This window comes from Papaver somniferum, chromosome 9, assembly GCF_003573695.1.
Source record: "Papaver somniferum cultivar HN1 chromosome 9, ASM357369v1, whole genome shotgun sequence".
Taxonomy (NCBI): domain Eukaryota; kingdom Viridiplantae; phylum Streptophyta; class Magnoliopsida; order Ranunculales; family Papaveraceae; genus Papaver; species Papaver somniferum.
In genome coordinates, this window is record NC_039366.1 from 66675988 (window position 1) to 66683106 (window position 7119).

The following is a 7119-nucleotide window of genomic DNA, read 5'->3' on the forward strand; positions in this document are numbered from 1 at the left end:
GATGTTGACACACTTTGAACATGTGCAATAATTCTTATTTATTATTGTTCAAAGATATTCCTTAATAACTAAAGGAGAATCCCAGATCCAAAAAAAAATGAGAATCTTTTAATTAAGGTTTTTAATTTTATATGCTTTTAATTTCCAGCAATTAAATGCATATCTTTAGAAAATAAAAATTGGTAATATGCATTTATTAATTGGAGATTTTCTACTAAGATGTTGGTCAATATTTGGGCAGAGCATTTCCAGGAATTATGAAAACCGATTTTGGCTTTATTGCATATCTTTGAGAATATTCGGTTTTGGAAATTCCTTGGTGTCCAAACTTCCTTGGTCTATAAATACTGAAGTTTTCATTTCGAGAAAACTAATCCTCAGATCCAGCAAAACTACATAGTCGTGTTATGATGGTATTTTTACAATGAATGTAGAAGTGGTAAGTAATATGGTTCGTTCAAGACTTGTGAAAGCAAATTTTTAGATCCAATTTTAAAGCTTAAAAATAACAAACTCAAAAAAAAAAGTGTTGTGAAAATTATGGAGAGACTGGGGCTAGGATTCCACCAATTTCCACACTCATATGGTTCATATATAATTTCTAAACATTAAAAGCTCAAATGATAAAGTTTTATTAACTCTAATTCATTGCCTAAGGTAGATTTCGAAAGTAATGGGTGCAAAACTAAAGCATAGGACATCAAAACATCTAAGCTAAGCATGATCCATCAATTGTAATCACAACCATTCAATGAAACTCATAAATCAATTGAAATCAATGCAAATAGTCGTAACAAGAATTGATAGAATTACCACATTTGTGAAAATTGGCTTCCTCCGTCGCCCCAGAAAATGGGTTTAGCTCCTCATCATGGAAACACACTCAAAATATTATTTCATTGCTCAAAAGGTGTTCACAAATAATAAAAATGAAGGAAAAATAATTAAAACCGGGTTTTGTAACACTTATAATTGTTAAAAAATAACTGTTACATGAACGATACAAAGAAAGTGTCACAAACACTTTAGCTCTGCGACCATTTTGTGATGTCTTATGTTCTTCGTGTCTTCACTACACCAGCAGAAAACAATATTCCTGCAACTAATTTCCGGCTCTGTGATGCTTTAAACTTCTCTCAATTCTCTTTGTCCCCCTCTGCAGACTCCAACCACCCATTTTATACCCAACAGAGACCAAAATATCTTCAATTACTGCGAGAATAATTCTCTTTTAATTCTCTGCAATATTACGTGAATAATTTCCCTGTATAGCTTCTTCGCGTGTATTTTCGCAGATCACACACTCAATCACGGTTCTTCTGGTGGTGCACACGTCCCAGATGACGTCAAATATTCTGCAGACACCAGCCAACACACCAAATCCCGTGAATAACTCTCGGTATTTTATCCTCCCTGTTTTCGTTCAACTTGATAATCCAGCCCAAATTAATCGATTGTAAGGACCATTATGGGCTTGCTTCATTCAATCAATCAAACCCAATCAATTTAAGCCATTGAATCTCCCTAAATCCTGTCCAAAATTCGATCAAGAATTCTGCATGTTATCTGTACGAATTTCCCGCCAATTTTCAATATTCAAACGAAGAAGGTGGAGTGCCCCTTATCCTCGGCTGGGGTGTGAATAGCACGGGGTGTCCCTTAGCAACTGGGAGCCCCTTATCCAAAGACGGAGTCCGCTTAGCAAATTTCCTCCGGAGGTGTCCCGAGTATTTTTCCGAGCCGAATTTTCCAAAAGTGTTTATTTCCCAAAAATACCTACAAACACATAAAACACCGAAATGAGTACAAAATCGAGTACCAACTATACAGAAAATTGAGGCCAACTTAGACACAATAATGTGTCTATCAAATACCCCCAAACTTATTATTTGCTAGTCCTCGAGCAAATCTAATATAGAAAATAAAATCCTAACTCATTGTCGCAGGCATCGCGATTGCACTTAGCATGTGCAACAAGCCTTTGAACCCCTAGGTGGCCCTAGTGGCCGAGTTATAGTCTTGGGAGGATTTACAAGGTGTACCTACAAAACTTGATTTCTAATTGATCACAAGTATCCAAAGATCTATGAGGACATACATATTCTCAACCTATCTCCAAGTAACTAGAATGCCATAGAAATTAAAGGTATCAGTTCTAAAGATGAATAAGAAAAGGGGAGACACATCCGCAATACTTCTATAAAGAGATATCCTCTACACAGCTAGATAAACATTGTAAGATGCATCCGCTTTACAGCTGGATAAGATTATGAGAGATATAAAGATGAGAGGGACATCAGCTACACAGCTGGACAAATTACGTGTGATGAGTTGAACTAGTGCTAGAAAGATCTTGTGCCAGATGGAAAGCGGACTAACAAAGCAACTAATATGCACTTCTCTTCGAATCTCTCATAGTGCTCAGTAGGAACACGTCTTCTTCGGCTTCAACTGTTGATGATAAACTCTCGAACCTCGTAAAACCTTGACAATTAACTCTTCTCCTTAATTTCTTCTTCTTGCTTGAAACTTCTTTATAAATTTCTCTTCCCCCTGGCCTTATTGAACAAAATTTAAATAATTTTTTTAACACAATAATAACAAGACAAAAAATTACACGGCCATGAGAGAAGTACTTTAGTACTTGGATCTTCGCAACTTGTAATGTCTTGGTATCATGAACTTCACCAACTTATATCGTTTAATTTTCTTTGCTCTTATAACTTCTTGTAACTAGTCTTCAACTTTGATTTTTGAAGTATGCTTTTCTATTGTTGCTTCTAAACCTTAAACGTATTCAACTTTCTTCATAGATTTTGATGTCGCTCCGCTTGTTGATGATGATAAGTTTCTACTGAGAGAGAGTCGTAATCCAGTAACTAAGACTACATTGTGAGGTTGCTTTGTCTTTTTGGAATTTCCTTCTGGCCTAATTGCCTTTCCATCATGGATGGTTAGGTACATCACTATTACCCTCTAAATGGTACAAGTTCTCTCCTGAATGTCAAAGATCTCAATGTCTTTTTCTCTAATGTCTCAATAGAATGTTATCCCTAGCAATTTCAATTTCCATCTTTTAGGTGAGAAATAATATGTAAACTTAGCTAACCGGATACTATGTGACGCTAGAAGTTTCTCCCTTACCCCCAAACTTAAATCTAACATTGTCCCCAATGTTCAAAAGATAAAATTAAAAACATGAACAAAGAGAAATTGTTACCACTTGAGGGAAGAAATAAGAAAGGATATTACCGTATCGCATGAGCGCGGGTGCTTCCCAGAAAATGCTAAATTTAAAGTCTTTAGCTATACATCAAATACCTCAAAAAGGATTTTCACCTTCCAAAGTCATATACCAATAGCCGAAATAACAGCGGGTCCTCAGAACCAAATAGAGCTGACACAAATATAGAACTACCATCTTGGATTATAAATGAACAAACTGAGCACAATCTTATCTTGGGTTTCTCTCAAAACAACTAGATTTGTATGGGGTTTCCCTTTGGGCTCTATGGGATCTATATAAGTGTCTAGAAAAAGAGGTTCAGCCGAATGACAGGTCTCTAAGAACTGGATTTCCTCATGAAAAGTATCTGGAGGATCGGGTAGCATATTTTGAAGAAACTCAAATAATACCTTAGATTCACAAAGCTCGAGTCCCAAGTTAGGGACTTGACGATCACCAGAATAATCATTACCCCCAAACTTAGGGTGAACAATATCCTCAAATGGACCAAAATATATGGGATAGGTTCTAAGGTCCATAAAGTCAACACAGTGACTAACTTCTTTTGGGGAATGTTCATCTAAACGAACAACATCATCATATGATGGATTATCAAAGAAAATCTCTAGAATTGGCTCATCAAAAAAGGTGTTCGTCATGGTTACCTTCTCCGAAGCACTGAAAGGTTCATCAAATAATGGATTATCAAACATAGTGCAGGCTAAAGGATCAGGAACTAGAGTGCTAATCATGTTCACCACTTCTAAATCATCTATCTCAGAAGAATTAATGACATTAAAAACATTTAGCTCAGTAGTCATATTACCAAAAGATATGTTCCTAAGTCTGGTTTTACAATTGATGACAGCATTAGATGTAGCTAAGAATGAGCGGACTAAAACCACCGGTATTTGAGCGCTTGGGTCCTGAACAGGCTGGGTATCTAGAACAACGAAATCCACTGGGTATATGAACCTATCAACCTCAATAAGAACATCCTTTATGCCACCACGAGGGACTTTGACAGACCTATCAGCTAACTGAAGTGTCATTTTGGTCGGTTTCAACTTACCAAGACCTAGCTGGGTGTACACATGATACGGGAGTAAGTTAACACTAGATCCTAAGTCAAGCAATGCCTTATCGACCATGTTATTACCAATTTCACAAGATATGGTGGGGCAACCAGGGTCCTTATACTTAGGGGGGTTTGGTTCAGAAGAATTGAACTTACTTGACCAGCTAAAAAGGTTTCCTAATGGACATTAAGCTTACGCTTTCATGTACAAAGATCTTTAAGGAACTTGGCATAAGAAGGCATTTGCCTAATTGCTTATAATAACGGAATATTGATGTTCACCTGCTTAAATGTTTCCATTATCTCGTTGAAAGTCGACTCTTTCTTTGTTGGGGCTAACAACTGTGGATATGGGGCTCTAGGCACAAAAATAGTCTTATCAGGAATTTCTTGAGAATCCTTATAGATTGTTTTAGTTTCCTCAGATATGGGCTCCCCCTCTTGGGAAGTAGAAGGTGGAACTACAGTAAGTCCACTAGGCATGGCTACCTTATTGTCTACGGTTTTACCGCTCCTAAGGGTTGTTATCGAATTCACATGATTTGATGATTTCTCACCAACTTAAGATATTTGATGGACTCCTCTAGGATTGGTTTGTGGTTGACTAGGGAAACTTCCGTTATCTCTTTCACCTAGAGTCTTAGCTATTTGACTAACTTGAAGTTCTAACTTAGGAAGAGTATGACTAGTAGTTTGAAAATTCTGTTCGGTTGCCTGTTGAAAACTAACCTGGCTCTTTACTAACATTTCCTGGCTCTATGCTAAGATATCCTGGTTCCTTTTTAGTATACTAAGAGATTCCTCTAAGCTAGTCATTTTATTCTCAGAAGGGTTCTGGAACTGGGCTTGACCTGAAGAATTCTTATTATAACCAAAACCTGGGGGAGGCTGAGAATTGCTAGGTTGACCTCGATTCTGGCCTTTAAACCAAGAGAAATTAGGATGGTTTCTCCAACCAGGGTTGTAGGTCTCTGAGTATGGGTCAAACTTCTGACGGTTTTCAAGCCTAGAGTTGTTATAAATAACATGGGCTTGCTCTTCACTAACCTGACCTTCCCAAAACGAGTTATCGGGTTCTATTCCACAACTAGAGACTTGAGAGGCTCTAATTCTATCATTAGGTTCAACAAGGGACCTATTTTTAGATTGATTCAATTCCAAAGCTTCTAACATTCTAGACAAAGCAGCAAACTTAGCATCTGATCCAAAGCCGGTATCTACCACATTAGTGCTAGTTCTATTGACCAAGAGTCTTTTAGGGGGTTCAACACAAGACTCCCACTGTTGGGATTTTTCAGCTACATCTTCTAAGAAGGAGAATGCTTCATCAACGCTTTTACTCGTGAACCTACCGGCGCACATAGACTCGACCATGGCTTTGGTTGAATAGTCTAAACCGTCATAAAGAATTTCAACTAGTTTCATTTTTTCGAACCCATGGTGAGGACATTGCGACAAGAGATCATTAAATCTCTCTAAAAACCTATAAAGAGATTCTCCTTCTTGTTGCACACTGGAACTAATTTTCAGCCTAACAGAAGTGGTTCTATGCTTAGGTTAAAACTTTAAATATAATGCAGCAGTAAGTTCGTCCAATGTTTCTATAGACTCAGATGGTAGGTTATGCAGCCAGGACTGGGCTTTATCTCTCAAGGAAAAGGGATACATCCTAAGTTTCAAGACTTCATCACTAAGGTCTTTAATCTTAATTGTTCCACAAACTTCTTCAAAGTCCCTACATGAAAGTAAGGGTTTTCATCGTCTTTTCCTAAGAATATAGGGACCATCTGAAGGATACCAGGTTTCAAATCATAATTAGCCGTAGAGGCTGGAAATTTAATGCACGATGCTCGCTTGGTCCTAGTTTGGTACATGTAATCTTTCAGAGTAGCCATTGCTGACATAGCTGGAGTACTAGGGGTACTTTCTTCACGAAAAGACAGATTCTCAAAACTGAAATTTCCGAAAACAGGGCTCTCAAAAGAAGAGTCTTCGAGCTCCCCGCTTCCACAAGAAGAACTACTAGGTTTTTCACTAATCAATCGACCTAGATTGTCTCTTTTCTAAGCCCACTCTCTAATAACCTCGGGCATACACTAGAAAAACAAAATTAAAAAGAAAGGTCCTAAAAAGAAGGGAAGTTCTATGCAAACACAAACAAGGCTGACTCCACCACAACAAACCTACTGATTTCTAGCAAAAAAAAAGAGCATGATGACTCCACTTAGATTGTTTCTAGACCATCTTGTAATCCTTCGAAAGGTAATTCGTTACAATTTAAGAAAATCCCTCTGGAATCAATCTGAGTTAAAGTAAGTTGAACAGAGACAAGGGAAGCTCAATGGAGCCTTGACACCCAGGCCTCACTGGCAAAACATTCACTTGGGTTGCAAGGCGGCACACTCAACTTACGTTAACCATCATGATCTTCAAAGTATGCTTAAAAGATCAAACAATATTTTTCGAACGACTTTCCTATTAAGCTCGTTACCCTATCGGTCTCGTTTTAGTCAGTATTTTAAGCTTGGGTTCGCGTAGGTTGTGTGTTTCTAAGGCGGGCAAGAAGAGAACGGTGATGAAATTCGAACCCTTATCTTGTATGGCCAGTCCTTGACCTTTACTAGAAAATTAAATCGTTTTCAATTCCTCACCATATAAACACACGAAGGAAGACAGTAAACCTGCTGACAGGGGATTCGCGGGTGTTTAGACAAACTTACCTCCCGTTCCAGACGGGGGATGAACCGTTGTAGTTGACTCGGGCCACGACTCCTATGTCATGTACGAACCCGAGGGACCGAGGCAATATCGTAAT